Raw genomic sequence first — 23300 nt, forward strand, 5'->3', positions numbered from 1 at the left:
AATAAATGCAGGTGATGTGCTGATCCAATTTCACCACTGCATTGAGAACTATTGAAAATTATACTATACAGAAAACAAATTTGAGCATCTAATTGTATATAAAACCAGAGGCCGTGTGATGCTATATCAGAATCCCTCCTAATCAAAGTGTGTTTGATGTCCTCTGGGGGGGAAAACAAGTATTTTTGTGTAAGTATAAATATGTTATAAGAATTTCCAACACCAGTGTGCACTTCTGATCCAGGTGGATAATTCTTTTACCCTAATGTTAGCCATGCCCTACAGAATATGGAAAACACGAGAAGCAGCGGCTTTGAAGATGAAGGGCCTGGACTCCAAAATTAGCTTCTGATGGACAAGCTGGGTGTCCTTGGGCAGGAAACTTCCATGAGCCTCAGTTTTTCCACCTGTAAAATGGAGATGAGAATAGCGGCTACCCCCACAGTTTGATCTGAAGCATCATTTCAGACAATACATGAGAAACATGAAGCAGAGCCCTGGCATGTGGTATGACCTCAGCAAACGCTATTAACTTACAGCAGGAATACTACACACCTTTGTAGGACTGAGTCACACAGGCTGACAGGAGAGAAGCCAGAGGTTGCAAAAATGACTGACAGCGCATCTTGTGACGCATTATGATGTTTGGCGCTCAGAGAGTTTTCAGCTGAAAAGTTATAGGAAGTTGTTTAACTCAAGGCAGGTGTAAAGAGAGCTGAACAAAGTGAGGGGACCTGTGGAGGGAAGAGGAAATCTGCAGAAACTAGAATGAGGGTAGGAGTTGGGAGGCAGCATGGCAGAGTAGAAATTCTTTGGAATTAGAATGTTTGAGGTTCATATACCATTTCTGCCCATTATGAATTTTATGAGCTCGGTCAACTGGTGTATCATGTCTGTGCCTAGTTCCTCATCCATAAAAGTGTTATGACAACTTATTTTATAGGTTTGTCCTGATGTCCCCATGAAATAGCATATAATGTATCTAAAGGTAGCACCTGAAGGTATTCTACAAAGAGGAGCTACTATTGTGAGGTGTGCTACTCAGGTAGAGGGTGTCCAAAATGAAGGGGCAAGCTGGGAGACAAAGTTTAGGGAATGCATTCATGAAATAAATCTCTGTGAACAGTGACACCAGACCAGGACCAATCAGGGAGGAGAGTGGGAAATTATCGAAAACTTTGGGAGAAAACATCTGGAAACCCTGGTGGGAAGGAAAACTAATTTGAATCCTCTGTCACAAATGCCATGAATAGAATAGATTAGTGAAACATACTAGATGTTAGATATGGGCAGAGTGGTTTGCTGTTTACCACACTTAATTCTTTTTCTTCCTGGCTTGTGGTCAGACTACTATAAACAGCTTCTCTTGTAGAGGGGTGTGGCCGAGAGCTAAGTACTCCACTAGCTGGTAGAGTGTGAGCAGAAGTGATGAGCCCCATTTCCAGGCTTGACCCATGAAACTGAGTGGTCCTCTGCCCTCTCTTCACGCCTGGTTATGGACCCCCTTGGATGCCTTGCAGTAAAGATGGTGTAGCCTCCATCAGCCTGGCCTCCTGAATGACTGTGTGGAGCAGCCTCCTTCTATTACTACTCCCACATCTGTGTCAACTGATTTTATGTGAGTGGAAAATTAATGTGCATTATGTGAAATCACCAAAATGGAGAGGTTCTCATAATTGGATAGGCCTCCAAGGCCTGTATATTTCTTTTGCACACTCTTTTTTCTTTTGACATGTTCATGTCTTATTTTTCTTAGTTCTAAATAGAATATGAGGTTGACTTTTGTAAATAGCAAGTAAATTTGAATACTCTAGTTTTTTTCCAGATGTATTTGAATATTTCAATACCGTGGAATAGGTTTAGATAATCTTCCTTGATAGAGCTTTTTTGAGCTTAAGAAAACGTTAATAGTTTTCATTTGCATAAGGATTAGAAATGTCATGCATGTGGGTCTTCGCCTACTGCAGGGAGCTAGGCTCAGCCGACATCTTTCATGCTTAACGTAGGAGATCTCATTTAACTTTCCATGTAAAATTGTTCACAGTTCGCAATGAAAAAGACCATAGATTCAATCTGTTGTTATTTGACCAACGCTGGAACTTATTAGATGTACCATTTTTTTACTCTTAATACTTTTAAATGATGTTCAAACAAATTTTAAGGAATCTGGTAATAACTGAAGCTGTCATTCTATCTCACTTGAAGATTTCCTGGTCTGGAACACAAGACAGAATAAGATCAAAGTAATCATCACTCCTTTATTTTTATCTATACTTCATAAATCTTAAATTATTTTGAGTCCTGTTTTTATAGTTGATTTAATATCAGTCTTATTATAATGATAGCATATATATCATTACTTTTTTATAGGTGGAACAGATCAAAGTTTTGAAACATTGCATGACTTTTCTAGAATCACAGTGAATAATAATAATAATAACTAATGCTATTTAAGATTCATCATGCCCCTATTTATCATGCAATAAATCAGGCATAGCATGCCTTATCTCATTGAATCATAACAACCTTATTTTAGAGATGAGAAAAATAAAGCTCAGAGAGGTGAAATGACTCCCCTAAAGTCACACAGCAAGTATACGATAGAGTTGTGACTTCAACCTCAGCAGATTCTAGAACCTGGTCTCTTAAGTAGCACTCATTAACTCCATTGGAAAAGTGGCAAATCAGTATTAGCTACAGAACTAGAACTAAGGCCTGGGGATCGACTCCAAACATAAACTTAGAACTTTGTTATTTGTCTATTCTTATCACAAGAGCATCTTAAAAGAGCTCCTCCAAGCATTTCTAAGGCTAGGGTGGGGCTTGCTTATAACAGGCAGTCGATGAAAGAATGGCATGGTTCACCGGTCAGACTTTTCCCAATTATAAGCAATTTTAACTTTCCCTCAAATCTGTAATTATAGGATTATTGCAAACTCAATATATAGGTTGCTGATTCTGAAGCCTGCATGTACAGAATTCTGACATAACTGAACAGAACAAAAACCGTATGCCTCAAAATTGTTTAAGAACCCAGTCAATTTTTGTACAAGGAGATCTTCAAACAGTATAAAGGTGGTTCTTAGCATAGAGGGTTTCAGGAAAAATATACTCTTCACCAAAGTGTGTAGATGAAAGCTGTCTGATTTTTTAAACTCTGTTGCCTAAGACTTCCATTTGTGTTTTAAAAATAAATGCAGACATTACAGAAAAGCATTGGCAGGGAACTCTCCCATATTTAATGAATCTTGAAAACACTCTCCCCACTCCAAACCAGTGATTGGGTTCCCATCTTCCCACTTCAAAGTTTAGATGCTGGAGGTGGTGTTTTTTCTTTTCCTTTTTTCTTTTTTTTTCTTTTTCCTAAGAGAACACCACATTGCCTGATCATTCTTCATTTAGACTCTCCTCTGATTGAGAAGTATTCTGGATAATATAGGCAAGCCTTTCCCAGAGACAGTAAAATGTCCCAGACAGCCTCTCTTGGTCCCTTAATTTTATTTTACCCTGGACCTGGAAGTCAACTTAGAAGTAATTGAAATCCAACACCCCCTTTTTCTAAACAGATGAGGAAAACTGTGGTCCACAGAGATTTAATAACTTGCCCAAATCACACATCTCAGTGCAGTGAAGCCATGATTCCAACTCAGATCTTGATTTGCCTTTCAACTTTCCCTCCACCATAGCACTCTCCGGCTTCTAGGCAATGTCTCTGAATCAGCAACATCTGGAAAGAAGGGATGGGGCAGGTCAAGAAGTCAAGTCTTTTGAGACCCAGCAAGGCGGAGAGACAGTACCAAGCTGTTTGATATCCTGTCCTGCACTCAACAGTGTCACACATCCCATTTGGTCTGCAGCTGCAGGTGTGAAGACTCGTTATAAATTTACCAGTTCAAGAACAAACAAATCTTAACTGGCATAAAGAAGAGTCTCGTGGTAACCCAAGCACACCTCCAAGAAAACAACAAAAGCCAGCTCAAGCAGGGCGCCATCCACAGAGCACCCCAAAGCCTCTGAGGTCTTGCACCCAAAAAAGAGCATACATAGGGCTGGGGTGGGGTGTCATTTCTGGGCATCTTTCTTAAACAGCAAAATTAGAAGCAATAGGAAACAGGGTGGGGGAAAGATCCAAGCTTTTGTTGCTGTTGTTGTTGTTGTTTTTTCTTTTCAAGGGGGTCAAAAGCCAACAATCTGACACTTACAAAAGTGTCAGCCCAAAGAGGGACGTCTCCTTAGAGGACACGATAGCTCGTCCAGCATGTATCAGAAACCGAGATTCAACACCACGCTTTCTCTCTCTTCTTTCCAACAGCCTCCGTTGCTCGTGGCAGATTTAATGGTGTGATTTACAGCACTGAGAGACCTTTGTCAGGGCCAGTAAAATGACAAACAATAAATATATGGAGCAGTATGTTAACAGCCCGCCACACAATACCTTGTCAGTTACAGCTTGATAGCGATACATTTTAATTTTGTCTTTCATAAAAATCTTGGCATGTATGCCTCATTTGAACACAGGCTTCCAAGTCAAGTGTGTCATCCAAGCATGCAGTTTATCACCCTCTATATTTTCTGTCCTTTTCATTTAATGTCATTCCTATGGCAACAGACATCGCCCTGGAAATCATTTTCAAAACAGCTTATTTGTTGAAAGGGACTGGGTGAGGTTAAAATATGTGTTTGGCTGGGAAGAATGTCAGAGTGTGAATATGGCTTAGTTACATTAATCATATTCTTTGAGGACTCTGTGTAATCAAATACTTGAAGGAGGCGTATTGTGGGGTGAGATTTGACATCTCCACCCCACCCCCAGCTTTTTATGGGTTTGCATTTCATAAGGATAAAAATAAGAAAAGCAAACTTGCAGTGCACTCCATGGAAAGGCATATACACATGTTTTTTAATACGGTCCAGTGTATCCTTTTGTGGCTAGGGTCGATGGGTGGATTGTAACCCTAATGTTAATACCGAGGTGCCCTTAACTCTGAAGCTGATTATTTAAAACCAGATTCATTCACTCAACATTTATTCAATGCATCTTTATTGAGCATCTACTATGCATTGGGCATTGTGCTGAGAACAGAGGTGAATAAAATAAACCGAGTGTCTGCTCCCGTGGAGGGAGCAGGGTTAGAGTTTAGACTCTAGTGGGGAAGACAGATCTTAAACAAGCAAACAGATGGTCTAAGCTGATTCTCTAGAAACAGGGTCTGAGACGAGGATTCTTATGAAGGTGATTTATTGAGGACTCCATAAAGGAGTCTTATAGGGACTTCCTATGGAGGTGTGGAGGGCTGAAGAGGGAAGGGGAGGAAGGTAAGCAAAGCTGAGTCCAGCCTCAACCTGATCCCAGGAGAGCTTAGAGCATGAATGGCCCCAAGAGTGGCCCCACTTTTGAGGCACGGCACCAGGTCTGGGCTTTTGGACGCAGTAATGAGTCAGTAATTGGTTAAAAACTGCCTTGTGTCCATCATGATAGCATCCTAGGCATCGGGGATAGGTGGCTCCTGTTGACCAAGAGGGATCCTTGGGAGAAGGGTGCAGGGTGTGTCATTAGCAGTGAAAGCGCACAGTGGCTGGGGAGTAGGCACCCCAGCCAGGCACAGGGATCTGTTCAGGGCACATGGCTTCCACTCCATGCATAAGTACAATCTTTTAAGTTAGTAGTTTGAATGAATAAAAAGAAGGATAGTCAGGCAATGGCAGATGGACAGGTCGTGAAATGCGTCTCTGGAGAGAGGACATCTGAGCTGAGGCCTGAATGACAAGCAGAGGCCAGCATGGGGAAGGTCCGGGATGCTATCTTCTTAGGAACATGAAACAGCACGGACAAATGAAGTGGGTGGGGTTTCCTTTAAGGGGGACAGTTTAAGATATTTGAGGAGCAGAAAGAAAGCCCAGCTGGTCCAAGTGCCATGAGCAAAGGAGGGGGTGGTAGAGGAGAAGATCAAGGAGACAGGCAGGGGTCAGATAGGGCGTAGCAGGGCTTTGGATTTTCTTGTAAGGTCAGTGGAGTGCCTACTACACTATTAAGCCAATCAGCATCAGATATCCCAATCTAGAAACTGAACCATCAGCCCACATTCAGCCCCTCTTAGCACCATGCTGGAGACTTTGAGAGTCTAAGCAGTCAGTGAGTATTGTGTGCACAGGATGCTGCCAGTTTCACCATGGAGACAGGTCTTGCTGCATGGAATGATTCCCAGGAGGCACACTTACATGTATGTGAACATCAGCTACAAATACCAGCAGTTCTTGCATTAAGACCACCTAGATCTTGGTTCATAACGCAGCCCACAGGAGATTTCTTAACCTTTATCATGGATGACTTGTAGTTTTGACGAAAATCTGAAGCTTTTTTCTCATGTATTTTCCCTATGTCTGGTGTTCCAGGAACACATTTTCCCCAAATTAGAACCTAGTGCATTTTCCCATATGGGCAACATTCTACACAGTGGATAGTCCTGCAGAGCTCGGCTACCCAAATTGTGGTCCATGGATATTCCACTTAGAAACACAGAACCACAGGCCCCCATCCCAGGCCTACTCAATCGGAATCTGCTATTTAACCAGGCCCCCAGGTGATTTGCATGCACGTTAAAGTGTGATCAACTCTGTTGTAAAAAGTTTTTTCTACAGGAAAATGTGTCCTGAAGTCCAATAACTCACTTATTAACAAACACTGGGACCAGTGTGTAAAAAAGTGTTGAACTTTAGAATATAATTAGCAAAGAGAAAACTATGCCCTAGTCCTTTGCGTAATTACTGTCATTTGTGTGGATACCAGGAAGCTGCTTGGAGTCCCAACATGACTGAAGAGAGACCCTGAACGGAAAGAGATTTGGAGAAGAAAAGAGTCAGAAATATAGCTTTGATGGATGGTTTCACAGAAAAAGAAAGGTCAGCATTAGTCCAAGTGTGTCTGAAAATATTTTTTCTAGAAGGCAAGATTTCCAGAATGGTAGAAATCCAGCAATCTGCTCTTCTATAAAAGCAATGAGGCAAAAACAGCAACATGGGCAAAATGATCAAAATCAACTTTTTCAGAGCTCTGGAAATTAATCAAAAGCTCTTAACAAGTTAAAGGGTATTTATTTAAGAAAGCATTAGTTTTACAAGATGATCATAAGTTTTACCCAAAAGAATATTCTGTAGTTAAGTGAGAAGCACTGGGTGTGAGAAGGTTAAACAGGTTTCTCTCAGCAGGACCTCCCAGAGCTTTATAATGCCAAATATGCAGTGTATAGTATGCAGTTTTCCCCGAAACTTAATTGACCATAGATCTCTTTTGTTGTGAGTTATTTTGTGAATTTAAATCCTGAAAAATACACTATGGGAAATACTAGGTAAGACTTTGAGGTGAGATCTGAGAAAAAAAGGTAGAATTCTGGACACCGGAGGAGAGAGTGAGCATAAAAGAGAAAGACAAGATGTTTGTGATGCATCTAACCAACAAGGAGTCCTATCCAGAAAGTATAGAGAGCAAAGGATATCAGCTGGATAATATTAAAGGATAAATGAACATAGGAGAAAATCCAGATGATCAGTAAATATGTACAAAGATGCTCAACCTCCAGAAGTATCAGGGAAATACATATTCAATTAAAACCATTATAAATTTGATAAATATTCTAATCCCTGACAACACAAAGTGCCAGTGGAGAGGTAGAGCATGGCAACTCTAGTATATTGCTAATAGTGGTTATAAACTGGGATAACCATTTTGGAGGGCAATCGGCAAAACTTAGAAAAATTGAAGATGTGCATACACCCTAGAAAAACTTCTATTTGTATGAACAAGGAGGCAAGTTCAAGAGAGTTTGTTTATTTGTAGTAAGGTGGATGGACCTAGAGCCTGTCATACAGAGCAAAGTAAGCCAGAAAGAGAAAAACAAATACCGTATGCTAATGTATATACATGGAATCTAAAAAAATACTGATGAACCCAGGACAAGAATAAAGATGCAGATGTAGAGAATGGACTTGAGGACACGGGGTTGGGAGGAGGCGAAGGGGTAGCTGGGACGAAGTGAGAGAGTAGCACTGACATATATACACTACCAAATGTAAAATAGATAGCTAGTGGGAAGGTGCTGCATAACACATGGAGATCAACTCGAGGATTGGTGATGACTTAGAGGGGTGGGATAGGGAGGGTGGGAAGGAGTCGCAGGAGGGAGGGGATATGGGGATATATGTATAAATGCAGCTGATTCACTTTGTTGTACAGCAGAAAGTGGCACAACAGTGTAAAGCAATTATATTCCAATAAAGAGCTTAAAAAAAAAGGGAGAGAGAGTTTGTTTCAGCATCACTTGTGGAAACAACCTAAATGGCCATTAACAAATGATGGATGAATATATTGTTGTGTATTCATATAATAGATTATTATACAGTAATTAAAAATGAATTAAGGCTATATGTATTAACATTGATAAATTCTAATAGGACATATAGAGTATGAAACCATTTATAATAAAGTTTTTAAAAATGCAAAAATATTGCATATTGGATCCTCTCATATTGCATATTGGATCCTTTTCAGATGTCAAAAACATGCATGGAAATTACACATACAAATTCATCATGATGGTGTCCTCTGGGGAAGGAGAGAGAGGAGTGGGACTGGGGAAGGATACACAGGGACTTCAACTATCTATAACATTTTGTTTCCTTACAAAAGAAATATGAAGCAAATACGGGAAAAGGCTTAAACCTGACCAGGAAATGTATGGATAAATACTTGTTTACCATATGTGTATTTGCAATGTTATTGGCTCTGTTTCTCTGTACATAATATTTGTTATGTGTTGAATTATGTCCCTCCAAAATTCACATGTTGAAGTCCTAACCCCAAATTACCTCAGAATGTGACCTTACAGAAATAAAGACATTGAAGTTGTAATTAGTTAGGATGAGATCACACTGAAGTAGAATGTGACCCTTATCCAGTATGGCTGGTGTTCTTATTGAAAAAAAAAAACATTTGAACACAGACATGAGTGCAGGGATAACACCACATGAATATGAAGGCGGAGACCAGGGTGATGCATCGACAAGCCTAAAACTTCAAAGTTTGCCAGCAAACCACCAAAAGTAGAGGAGAGGTGTGGAACAGATCCTTCCTCAGTAGGAACCAACCCGAATGCCACCTTGACTCAGAATTCTAGTCCCTAGAACTGTGAGAGAATACATTTCTGTGGTTGAAGCCACCAGCTTGTTGTACTTTGTTACAGCAGCTCCAGCAAACTAATACAGATTTTATAACACGAGATAACTCTGAGCAGAGATGAATCCTTTTGAATTCTTGAACAGAAAAGAGAAATGGCAGAGGGCTGGGAGTAAAACTTCCCACATGGTGCTATAAAGAAGGGTTCAAGGGAGATGTGAGACAATACCAAAGTTGATCAGAGGCCACTAGGGCAGGGCCCATACTGAGCCCAACTGAGGTGATGCTGCAGGGAACAGAGGGAGAGGTAGAGCCATAAGACATATCACAGATGCCAGACGCCTTAACTGTTGACTTTAGAGCCAGGCTAGGGTAGGCAGAACAAGGTAATGCTTAAGAGAATGGATTCTGGAATCAGCCAGCTCTGGGTTTGGATCCTATTTGTCCCTAACTAGTTAAATGGCTTTAAGAGGCTATACAACCACTTTGCCTCAGTCTCTCCATTGATTCAGTGTATGTAACAGCACTTCTGTCATAGGATGGGCATGAAGATTAAATGAAATAATACAGGTAAAATATTTAATCAATGCCTGGCATTTAATAAGCATATTATGAATATTAGATATTGTATTATAGTATAACTCAGGGCTCCATCAGACAAGCTGAAATCATTCCAGGTGTTTCAAAGAGTGGGAACCTAACACAAGGGATTGGTTTTATAGGTAATGTAAGGTTTGGGAAATTCTCAGGGGGTGAGAGAAACAGCTCAGAGATTAGCAACTACAAGAAGCTGTTGTTATTACACCTAGCATGTGAGGGACAACATGAAATAGAGGCTGTATTAGTTTCCTAGGGCTACCTTAACAAATCACCACAAACTAGATGACTTAAAAAAACAGAAGTTCATTCTTCTACAATTCTGAAAGCCGAAAGTCCAAAATCAAGATGTCAGCAGGGTTGGTTCCTACTAAGGACTTTGAGGGAGAATCTGTTCCATGCCTCCCTCCTAGCTTCTGGCGGTGGTTATCCTTGGCATTCTTTGTCTTGCAGATGCATCACTCCAATCTCTGCCTCCACCTTCACATGACATTCTCCCTCCATGTCTCTGTCCTCTCCTCTTCTTACAAGGACACAAGTCACATTGAATTAGGGCCCATCCTACTCCAGTATGACTTCATTTTAACTAATCACATTTACAAAGACCTTACTTCCAAATAAGACCACAATCAAAGATACTGCAGGTTAGGACTTAGACACAACTTTGGGGGGCACACAATGCAACCCACAACAGATATATTCTCAATGGTAAGTCAAGGCCATGCAAGGTAGGCTAGACTGTTGGCTGATATTATCTAGCAGAGGTGGAGACCAAAGAGGTGAGGGCCGTAGCATGAGATTTGCAACCACAGATTCTGCCTAGCCACTGCCATTGCACCAAAGGCAGAAAAAGAAAGGGAGAAATATCTCTGCTTCTCCCTTTTTCCTGCCCTTCAATCTCCCACCAGTGCTCCTACTGGTCAAAGTAGCTAGAAAACAGCTGATGCAAGAGCCTGGGAAATTTATCCCACAAAATCAACTGTCCCTTTCCCCTAGTTCTGAAATACAAGGCCTGAGGCTGGACAATGTCCAGTTGCAATTGGTGGAAGCTTGTCAAGGCCTGTGTGAACCTAACCATGGCAGCTGGGACAAGAGGCAGGGCTGAGAGGATTCTGAAGTGGTGACAGTTAATATCCAATCAGAGAGAAGAACCAGATAAACATGCTCTCTACCCATGGAGATGTTGGTCTGGTGGATGAGAGCTATATTAAATAAATACATTTTAAAATTTAAACTTAAATAAGTGCTGTGAAAGAAAAGTAGAGTGAGTGATGAGAATAGCCACACGCTCAAAATTAAGGCAGGGATTCAGGAATGGCCTCCTTGAAGAAATGACAGTTAAGCTGAGTATTAAGTAGGGGTAGTGGACATGATCTACTCAATACTCCTTCCTTTGTAGAATTGACCTCTCACCCTTCCTATGATCTTAGAAGGGATGACTGTGACACATCCCAATCTGTTGACCATGGGAAGTCACATGACACAATCCAGGCCACTCAGACTCTTCTCCTCTGGAAGTTGAATTTAAATCAAACACAGACTTCCCTGGTGGTGCAGTGGTAAGAATCTGACTGCCAATGAAGGGGACACAGGAAAATCCCAAGTGCCATGGAGCAACTAAGCCCCTGTGCCACAACTACTGAGCCTGTGCTCTAGAGCCCGTGCTCCACAACAAGAGAGAAGCCACCGCAACAAGAAGCCCAGCAAAGAGTAGTCCCCACTTGCCACAACTAGAGAAAGCCCGCACGCAGCAAGGAAGACCCAACACAGCCAAAAATAAATATCCAATCAATCAGTCAATCGAACATACAAGAACACTAGCAATAGATGCTGAGGTCTCTGATGGCAACACCCTAGAACTGTCTAGGAAAATTCCCCAGAGAAACTGTGACACATTCCATTTTCCAAAGGCTGCTGCAATAGTATCTCCCATCCCACCTGCTCTTCTGATGACGTGCCTTTGATCCTGCTGCCTTTGACATACAGGGTCTGTACTCCCTCCCCTTGAATTTGAGTGGCCTTATGACTGGTGGAAAGGATGCTCTGTGACTTCTGAGGCTAAGTCCCAAAAGGCAATATAACATCCAGCTGGCTCTCTTGGGATACTTGGAACCCAGCCACCATGAAACCTAGCTACTTGTCTTCCATAACCCTCTGTGTTCCAGGCTCATCACAATGAGGCCAGTACCAAAAGCTTTGCCATCCTGTAAAGAAGCTCAAGAGTCCATGGAGAGGAACGGAGACTCCCAGCTCCCCAGTTCAGGTGAGCTCCCAGGTGACAGCCACAGGAGTGAGCCACACTGAAAGCGGATCCTCCAGCCCCCATTTGAGCCACGCTAGCTGATGCCCCACGGAACGGAGGGGTAGCCCTGCCCAAGTTGAAGATTCATAAGCAAAATAAATGGTTGTGGTTGTTTTGTGCCATCAAGTTTGGGGACAGTTTCTTGGTGTTCCTGGCAAGGAATACTGGAACAGCTGTCCTGATTTTCCTTTGTTCTATGGCCTGGCTCTCTAGCTCTTTTCAATTCTATAAGCTTTTTGGTATCCTCTTGATTGATTTATTCTTACCTAAATTAACCAAAATTTGTTCCTTTTGCTTGTAACCAAAGAACCTTGACATATAACCCTGAAAAAAGATAGAAAGACAAACATCCACTGAGAGGTAACCGTGGGCCTAGAGACTCTAGTTCAGGGAAGAGCCTGGAACCTTGAAAGGAATGAGAACCGTTAGGGAGGCTGGAGTGTGGCGAGTGAAGGGGCACGTGGCTCAAAGTGCTGTTTGTAAAATAGTACTAATTATGTACCAGGCCCAGGCCTAGCATGGACCACCTAATGTCTCATTCATCTGCTTATCAACAATAAGAGGGAAGTCCTATTTTTAAGCAACTCCCCACCTCCACACACACAATACCCCATTTAAGGGAAAACGAAATTGAAACTCAGCAACCAGTATTTACTGCTGACCTGGAACTCAACCCGGCTCTATCTTCCTCCAAAGCTTGTCCTCCTAACACATCTGCTGTGTGGCCCAATAGAAGATTTATAACGCAGAGAACAGAGTACAGGGAGAGTGATAAGGGGGATAGGCACGGATGAATAAACAGACCAGTTGGAAAGACCCAATAACATTATGGAGCCATTAAACTCGTTTGACAAAAAAAGAAACCCAAACATGGAATAGGACCGTCATTAAAGGGTAGGAGAAAGAGTATGGACTTTGGAGCCCCACAGATGTGGGTTGAATTGAGAACGTCCCACCATGGGATGTGTAATCGCAGGTGTTTCACATGACCTCCCTTGGAATCCATTTTCTCATCTCTAAAATGGGGGTGAGGATCCCCAAGTCTCTGTTGTCAGGTTTGACAATGACACTTGTAAATTCGATGGCACTTGGTGGATATCAAAATGTCACCAATAATCCTAGATATTCAGAATAGTTATAGTAACAACCAAGGTTGCATAGACAGAGACAAAAAAGTGGAGCTGGGAGGAAAAGCGGAAAAGAAGAGAGGAAACAGTAGAATGGGAGACAGGGACGCAAGAAAGAAGGAATTACTGGAGGGAGGGAGCACGGGTAGCAGGAACAAAAAATATCAAATCTCAGGCTGGAGGATTTTTAAGTCTCCATGCAGAAATCTATTCCAGAGCCTGAAGCAGCTCCTGGTGCGACCACCCCTGTAGGAGAGGTGCCAGCCACGTGCAGCCCAGCCCTGCAATCTTGTTAAGGATATTCAACCTCAGGAGTTAGGGCACCTGTAACTCCCAGGAAACCAGTCCCCAAATAATCAGATGCTCTCTCTGAAAAGACAAAAGGCAGCCAGCCCCCTCCTACACAAGTCCTCTTAATTCCCCTACCTGGGCCAAGGGCCGACAGCTCACTGAATTCTTGGGGGCCGTGGGGCTCAGCCTCTCAGGGTAGCCTTGCTGCTCTCTGACCTTCAGTCATGGGGGAGCTGCAGAAGGAACTGGAGGAGGGCACGGAAGGATGTCTCCTGGGGGCGCATTGGGCGGAGTAGCCCACACTAGGACCGCAGCCCCTAGTTTCCATTTCTGCCCAGCACCTGATGAAAGGAACTCATTTTTCAAACCGTATCACCCACGAATGAGGCGAGCAACGGATGAAAGGAATTATAGCAACTTTCCCAAGTCATTTAACGTGCGGCCAGCATTGCTAGGATTCCCTGGTATGGAGTTTGCAGACAAGGGAGAGAAATGGACCAAAGGGACTTTCTTTCTTAAAAGGGAAGTAGATCTGTGTTGAGATAATTCCGAAGAAGGATAACCCTGAGAAGGCTGGTTCTGGTTCCTTGCCATCATCCTATCCTCGGTGGCCTTATTGGAAATTCCTACCCTCCCTCCCTCCAGGCTCCCCATCCCCACATCAGGGCAGGGCCGCTTTCTATGAAGAAAATAGAGGTTGCAATGTTTGGCATATTAATTCAGAGCATATGGTCAAAAATATGGTTTGCTATAGCTCGTGGGCTTATGATATTTAATTTAAAATAGATTTTCCTAAATAAAAAGAGACTTTATACAGATGGCCATTAAAAGCGGACCGTTTTGCTGCTCGGCATTGTTAAAATACAATGTTTTTAAAGCATTTTATAGCACGTTGGCCCTTTGGCAAGGATGGAGTGTTCCGAAAAGATGGAGGCTTGGCGCAGTGACAAGATGGTCCCAGTGTGATTGTCCCAAGCCCTGTTCTGTGGGCAGTTTTTATCTCCAGAAGATCAATTGCCTTTTGCGTAGTTAAATTTCCTTCTTAAACCCTGAAGTTATACGCAGAGCTAAGAAAGTCCAACTCTTGAGATCAAGCGGCTAAAGGGATGGCCACAAACGTTTGATTATGTCATTTCTCGTTAAATATGAACAGATTGTTTCCAGAGCAAACACGCAGCAAGCGCAAGACCAGGTGTTTTCCCATTTTCCATGGCTCCTCCAGCATTCATGGGAGGATTGTGGGGCTTTCCTTTTTTCTCTCACTCTTTCGTTTTTTTTTTTTTTTTTTTTTTGTCTTCTTGTAGCCATCACCTGAGGCTGAGGACTGTTGCAGAAACAGTGGCCTGGTGTTTTCAAGGCCCGGAGGTCGATGTACTAGTCACATAAGGCTGGTCTACACCAAGCACGTGAGGGGCAGTGGTGCTGCTCTTGATAACGCAGGTTCCTTCGAGTGGTTACAAAATAAAAATACCTTCTGTTTCATCCCATGGAGGACCATACCATGAATTAGGTCAATCCAGCTTGTTTTCTTCAGCTGATTCATTTTAAACTTCAGAAGATGGCAGCTGACCCAGCCGGGCAGAACCCACTAAGCTGCTTAACCATGAAACACACAAGGGAAAATGACAAGGAGAAGAAGCAGTGGTGTTAACTTACAGCTCCTGCTCCGAATAGGAACATTCTAACAGTCCTGGCCTCCATCTTCTGTCCTCCCCTTGAAACCAGCCCCAGACAATATCCTTTGCTGGAATATGATCAGGAGAGAGCACGTACCTCAGGGTCCAATCTCCTGCGTTCGTTTGCATGATGCAATGTCAGCTGCCAAAGACTTTTGGTGGAAAAGCTGATACTTGAGAAACGGTTTCGTATTAGTTCGGGATAGAAAAGTAAGCTGATAGCAGTTTCTAGATTGTCAGTAATCCTTTCTTATGAGTGGCCAGAGAGAAACAGCCCACTTCCTGATGGAGCCTCAGAGAAAGGTGGAGGTACAAGAACAATTGTTCCCCGTGCAGTTCCGTCTGTAATTAGCAATGCGCCAACCACGGCATGGTTTGTTTTTCTAGTTCAGTAACCTTTAACAACACTTGTAATCAGTTGGGTTTTAAGAAGGAGGGGGCGAGGGCCAGGGGGAAGAGTTACATTACACTCAGCGCAGCAGTCCTGGAGAAATGCTCGCGGCTGGGCACACCTTTTTGCCAGGGTGGCTTTCTGCGCCTTTGTGTGAGGGGATATAAACAAAGCTTAGGGGAACACAGGAGAGATCCTGCAATCCCGTGGGGTAACTTTAGAGGGAAAGCTGTCTCCTTTGTCCATGAAGTGCGGGATTGGGTTTGTAGGCAGCCTGAGGACGGCAGCCCTGCCTTTGGGGAGCTTTGGGGACAGGTATTTACCTGGTGTGCACCTGGATATCAGTTGCTTAAATGGGGCACAAACCTGCCAGGGCTTGAAAGGGTCAGAATATGTACCTGGCAGAATTAACAAAACTAGAAGACACCTTTGCTGAAGCAGGCAAGACCCCTACTGGGGCCTTTGCAATTCAACTCCAGAAAATTCTTCAGAGGGGTTATCAATTAGCACATGCTGTGGTGAGCAGGAAGGTAAATATTGATTTGTAAAGTTCCTATCTCAGTGGCTGTCTTTGAATGAACTCAGGGGGACTGACTCCTCTTAACCAGGCATTAAAAATAAAGAAAAAAGGGACTAAGGGTTTTTTTCTTGTTAAAATGATTTTGTTTTTCTGTTTATAAAAAGCACTACATGTGCAGATACAGACAAAGTAGGAAGTACAGGTAACAGAAACAGAAAAATCAGAAGCATCCACAATTTCAGCATAGCTACTGTTAACCGTGGTCTATAACATTTCAAACTTGAAAAACAAATAAAAACCATTTCTAACAAAAATCAGGGTGGAGAGCACATACTATTGTGTAAGATACTTTTGTCACTTTTGAGTCTTTATTGTGGCTATTCCTTGCAATTGATAAGTTTGCATCTACATCATTTTTAATGGTGGCTTAGTATCATATGCCATGGATGTACAAAAGCTTATTTAGTCAATCCTTGGTTTCTAGACATTCAAACAGCTTCCAGCTTTTTGGTGTGTTGTAAACTGCTGTGGTGAGCCACCTTCCGGTAAATATTTATATTAAAGTGTTGTTATTGTTATTCAAACGGAATAACTTGGCGAGGCTTTAGGAAATGTTCTGAGAACTGAAGTCAAGGCAAGGAGTGGCATAGGCTCAAATGAGGCAGTGGCCTTCTCAATACGCCTGCAGAGAAGATGTGATTGGAGTTTCCTAATAGGTGTGACTGAAATAGTATAATAGGAAATGTTAAAAGAAATTCTGTAAAAATACCAGGCATTTAACTAAATTGTACAGGGCCACCAATGATCTGTTAGATGTCTGCCGTCTCTAATTTCTAAGCATTTCTATTCTAGGAGCCTCTGTTTTTATAACACACAAATGCATGTGGCGTCTTCCTGGGTTATTTGGACCAAATACTGTAATTCTTTAAGCTCAGCAGGCTGTTTTGGAGGATTACAAAAAAACCTGGTTCAGATGGTGATAGAGAGCTGGGGGAGATGTTGAAATGATAGTGGTAAAGGGTAAAATGCTAGGACAGAGCAGATCTAAAGCTGCCCTTAGTCAACTCAAAATATATGATTTGATGAAAATAAACTCTGCTTTCAAGGAGAGTGTTTATAACGGGCATGGACGGCAGTTAAGAAACTCAACAGACAGCCTTGGGTATGGAGAGCAATCATGTGGCAGGACTGTCACCACCCTCTCTCCCAGGTCCTTGTCCACTAGACACGGCTAAGCAACCAGACCCTCCGTCTGGGTCTCCAGGCTGCCATGAGCAGCCTATTGGAACTGGCGCTGGAGGTGATAGTTTCTATCGCTAGCCTAGTGGGTTTCCACCAATAAGGGATGTGTTGGAGGAAGGGGAGGATTTAGTTGGTTAGGAAAGTAAGAAAGTGATGCATGGATTGATGGAGATAAGAGGCAGGAGAGCGGCTTTCTGCTGAGAAAGCTGAGAATCCCTCCTCGTGGAACAATCCCACTTGTTTTTCTGTATGTAATTTGGAATTATAATCTGCAGATTTTCCTGAAGTGTTTAATTCCACCCTCCCCACTGGAACTGGAGGGCTCTTAGGAAGGAACTGGTTGCAGCAAATTGTAAACCCTTATTTCTATACCGTAAGTCCCCTACATGGGAACGAGTTCCGTTCCAAGAGCGCGTTGGTAAGTCCAATTTGTTCCTAAGTCCAACAAAATTAGCCTAGGTACCCAACTAACAAGATTGGCTATATAGTACTGTACTGTAATAGGTTTATAATACTTTTCACACAAATAATACCTAAAAAGCAAACACACAAAAAAACATTTTTAATCTTACAGTATAGGACCTTGAAAAGTACAGTAGTACAGTACAACAGCTGGCACACAGGGGCTGGCATCCAGTGAACAGGAAAGAAGAGGTACTGACTGGAGGAGGGAGAGAAGGTGGGAGATGGTAGAGCTGAAGGATTGTCAGCAATTTGTTGACAGAGGACAAGCTGCACTTTCACTCACGCCTGACATTGATGGAACGTACATTCACGTCTTTGAAAGTTTGCAACTTGCAGGTTCATATGTAAGGGACTCACTGTACATGGATCTTTCAATTATTCAACATTTATCGAGTGTCTTTTGTCTTCGTTTGGCTTACCCAAGAAAGGGGAGCCTGAGACAGGACTTGTGCGTACCTAATTTATTATGGGACCTGAGTTCAAGAAACCTCAGTGAAGAATTGTGAGACAGATGGGGACCGGGGACCTGGGACTCTTTGCTTGCACCTGAACAAACATCTTCTTGAGCAACAAAATACAAAGAAACTATAAGGGACTAAAAATAATTGCACAGTTGGAGCAAATTCTGGGCAAACAAGATACAAAAAGACAGAAAAGCCCAACTGCCACTTCTGAAGAGCCGGGAGCAAATGCAGGGGGTCAGGAGCAAACGCAGGGGTACTGTGCATGCCCCCTGCCCTCAACACCACCAAAGGGGTGCGCAAACCAAATAAGCTACCCCTCCGGCCTGACTCCTGGACACACTCCTACCCTCACCCCATGTAAGGAACCAGCTCGCCCCCCTGAGGGAGAAAGTGAGCAAGGGAGCCTGTTACTTGTTCTGGCTCCTTCCTGCTGCAGCAGGGGCCCCAGTAAAGCCTTGCCTGAATTTCTTGTCTGGACTCTTATCTATCAATTTTTATTGATTGAGGAGGCCAAGAACCCTGGTTGGTTACAATTGGAAAGAGCGACACACAAAAAGAAGGAAAGCTGATTAAGGATGTGGGCTTGATTCCCCTAGGAGCCTCTAAGGAACTTCTAGAATCTTCCTCAGCCTTATCTGGTGAGGGATTGAGGCAGGGACCCATACCCCCACCCCCACAGGTCAAAGACTACCCCAGGGAATACGTGTTTTGCACTCACGTGAGTGCCAAGTGGGTTCTTGCTGTCAGACCTGAAGCAGAAGGTGAGAGACACACGGTGCAGTCTGGGCCCAGGGCGCTGGGGCAGATGCTGTCCGATTTCACTCCTACAAAGCAGGTTGCTATAGCTATGGCTGTATTAGAAGTAGTAAAATTATTAGGCACAATCTCTGTGAGCAAGTGACAGCTGGATGATGAGAAGCAACAAGATTTAAGGCTGATGGGAGAGCAAGTTCATAGGCACGGAGGCCAAAAAGCTTGGCCTGTACCAGGACCAGACAGTCCAAAATGACTGGAGCCAAGTGAACAAGGCGAAGGGAGTTAGAAGATAAGGGATTCCAAGCTACCAAGGGCTTTGTAGATTATGAGAAGAAGTTTGCATTTGATGGGAAGACACCGGAGAGTTTGCAAGTGGCGAAGTAACATCATCTGATTTAGATTTAAAAAACAAACACACACACACACACACAAAAAACAGAAAACCATGCTGGCTGCCGAGAGGAGAACTGACAGCTGGAAAGAGAAGAGTTGGGAATGGAAGGGGCAAGCAAAGAAGCAAATGGAAACATGAGGGGAGATTGTAGAAGCATATGTAACAGACAAGAGTTGTTTCTTACAGGGCATGAGTCTTCAAATATTTTTCTCTTCTTCACCCTAACAGGATTTTGAAAAATTATGAGTTCTTTCCCATATTTTTAAGTTGACATCTAAAGTTTTTTCAACCTAAGTATTAAGTAGTTACCAAAAAAGGTCATTTTTGCTCATTATAAAAGTTGACAATTTAAAATAAAACATATATCACACGTTTCAAGATATTCAGTTGAAGCTAAATTCCATAATTTATTAAATGCCATTTAATACATGTATTTATTGTAAAAGTATATTAACAGGCTTTTCCATGACAGTCAATTGTTTAGTGCTATTTTTTTATTTTTTAACTCATATTTTTATTCTGCATTCCATTCCATTTCTGTACACACTTTTATCCTAATGTAGTATATTTTAGTGTCTGAAGTTCTTTTATTGATTATTCTAGTATAGTCTTTACATCAAAAATATGTAAAAATTGGAATTTGTCTTTTTAAAATTCCTATGGTCGTAAAACCTCTAACTAGTGATTTTTTTCTGATTGAATTATCAGAAATTCTAATACACAATTAATTACAATAATACACAATTGATTACAAAAAAAATGTATTATGAACACACAATTGATTATAATAGCATCAACTGTTAATTACTAATGCACAATTGATTACAATAACATAAACACATTACAAATGCTATTGAATAATGATTAGACGTAAAATACTAATGTTTATTAAAAATGCATCGCTTCAGGGGTTAATGGAGCTTTTTTTTCTATGAACGGTTTTTACTTGCTGCTAGAATGAGACAAAGCTCAACATCAATTTTATCCCAATTCTTATTTTTAATGATGTAAGTGCTAAGAAATGTATTCACAAAAATATGTAAATAGAAATGAAAGGAGTTTTACTGTAGCAAAATCTGCCAGTGATTTGAACTTCTTCTGAGTTATATGCTAAAATATGACAAGCTGATCTGTCTTCAAAATAGTCTCTAATCATCTATCAGCTGCACCAGGAACTGGAGACAATCTGACTTCACCAAGGGTGTTTCCCAGTCCTTGGGTGCATTCCTTTCATTCTTTTCAGCAAGGGACCTAAGCAGTTTTCCACCCCAGGGAGAGATGCCATCATAAGTCAGGAATGGACGCTGAGTAAGCTTTTCTCTGTGGAAGGGAAGGTATGAGAGGAGTGGTACCCAGACTGTAAATGACCTCAGCATCCTTTTCGGGCAGATCCGTTTGAAGAAAGAAAATAGAGAAATTGATTGCCTTAGACTCTTCCTTTTTTGTACACCTGGGAAAATTTTCGTGTAATCCTGCAGTGAAAAACCCTGGTTTCAGGCCCACCGGTTTTGGTTTCAGCAATGAAAGTGGTGAGTTTTCCTGGAGTTAGAGTAAATATCAAAGGTTGGTATTCAGGACTTGCTGACGACGTGGATATGGGATATGAATAGACAGAGGGAATTCAAGATGGTACCTCAAAAAAAAAAAAAAAAAGGAAGATGGTACCTCAGTGTAATAGGACAAGAAATGGGTATAAGGGAGTCTGATACACAACAATAAACTTTGTAATCTCAGTGGCTGGAGAAATGAACTTGTATTTCTTATTCAGGAAAAGCCTGCTGTGGGTTAAGACTGACTCTGGGATCCAGGATTTCTCCAAGGCATGATGCCGTCATGTCAACACATGGCTTCCAAAGTTCTGCAAAAGGGAAAGAGAGAGGGATTCCAGGTCATAACTTTCTTGTCCTGGAAATAACTCTGATCACTTTTGCTTACAGTCCCTTGGCCAGAAGTAATCACCTAGTCCTCAGCCAATTGCATAAGAGGCTGGCATGTAGGACACCATGAGAGAATTTAGTGAGTGCTGTCTCAGCTATGCTGGATTTTGGCATGTGAAACTAGATGAATGATGTTTCTGAGTAGGAAGACAATATTGGTATAGGTTCACTGCAAACCAGAATTTGGGAAAAAAAAAAGATAATTGTTTTTGTCTAGAAGAATAAGTAGGGAAGACCAGTGGAGGCAAATATGGAAAATAACACCAATGAGAAGGACTTGCCTTACCAAATATTGAAGTATATTACAAATCTAAAATAATTACAATGAGCAGTTTCAAAAGAACAAAAGAGAAAACCCTGAAACAGACTTTAGTTTATATAAACTCTTAATATATGATGAAAGGAAGCCTCATGGGGCGTCTGTACTGCTCTTTACACCATTACTAAAATAAATTACACTGGGATTAAATGGTTGAATGGGAAACAAAATATTTATTTCAAAAATTAATCTTGAGATCATTTAAATAATCACATTTTTCTTCTCTGAAAGAATAATGTAGAAGGTTGTTTAGATTATTTCAAGATGAGCAAGGACTTCCTGAGCATAAAAGCAATAGAAGAAGTCATGAAAGGAGCAACTAAATACAACTGAGAATATATTAAATTTTTTCATCAGTAGGCAATGCAAACAAAATTAAAAGGCAAATGACAAACTGAAAACGGATATTTAAATAAACATGAGACAAAGGGTTAACAATCTTAATTTAAAGAACTCTTACAAAATTGTCATGCCCCCAGCATGCCAAGTTTTCATGGCAAAAGGTAAGAAAAGACAATTCACACTAGAAATACAAATAGCTAAGAAAGACAATGGCATGCAATGTCAAATAATCTTTTTGCTCACCAAATTGACAGATAATTTTAAGCTGCTCCTTTAGGAGTCAGTGCTGGCAAGTGTTTAATGAGAATGATGATGGCATATTCTGCTGGAAAAAGGGTGAATTGGAGCAAACTTCCTGGAAAGTAATTTGTAATATGTAATCAATACTGAGATGCTAAAATGTGTATGCCAATGTTCTACATCTGACAAACATATATATGTATATATATATGTATAATTGATCTGTACAAGTGTTGTACACTTTGCTATGTATACATTATAATCATAATTTAGAAGAAGAGGGAGTTTGTGATATTTATGTTTTGCCTCAAATAAAAAAAAATTATATCCTTTAATCTAGTAATTCCACTTCCATGGATTATCCTAAAGAAGTAATAAAATATATAGTTAAAATTTGTGTATGCAGATGTTCCTACAGTGTAACTTATAAGAGTAAAACTTAGAAAGAAGCAACAGTATATTGCAAAATAGGAAAGGAAATTTTTTTAAGATGATAATATTTTAAAAATAGAATTTTAAGCACCCATTAAATATCAAGCTTTCTAGGAACATTTTGTTAAGCTGAAATAACTATCATAGTATGATGTTCAATGGTAATTCAGAAACAAAAAACTTTACAGGATGTAGCTTGGTCCCATTTTTAAATATATTCATACAGAAACATATATGCCTAGAAATGAATATGGATAAAATGTTAAAATAATAATAGTAGTTATCTCTGAATGATTTTTTATTTTCCTTTTCCTTCCCACCATTGTCCAATTTTAACTAATTAATTTTAAATAATTATTAATGCAGTAATTAAAATTGATGTCAGTAACATAAATAGAAAAAAAATTAAGTGCAGTCACAGGAAGGAATCCTACTCTGAAATCATGGTCTGCAGGCTTTTGGAAGAAATTCAGATTTTGTCAAATTCACAAAATCATTAATAGCCCAGTACTCTTCCCCAAACCAAGTCCATCATGTAGGCTTTGGTGCAGTGCTGTGCAGAGGAAAGCATATTGGGTTGTAAGTCACAGATTAACTTCCAAGGCAGTCGTTACCAGAACTGCTCACCAGTGTGAT

The sequence above is a fragment of the Hippopotamus amphibius genome, chromosome 16, assembly GCF_030028045.1.
Source record: "Hippopotamus amphibius kiboko isolate mHipAmp2 chromosome 16, mHipAmp2.hap2, whole genome shotgun sequence".
In the NCBI taxonomy this organism is placed as follows: domain Eukaryota; kingdom Metazoa; phylum Chordata; class Mammalia; order Artiodactyla; family Hippopotamidae; genus Hippopotamus; species Hippopotamus amphibius.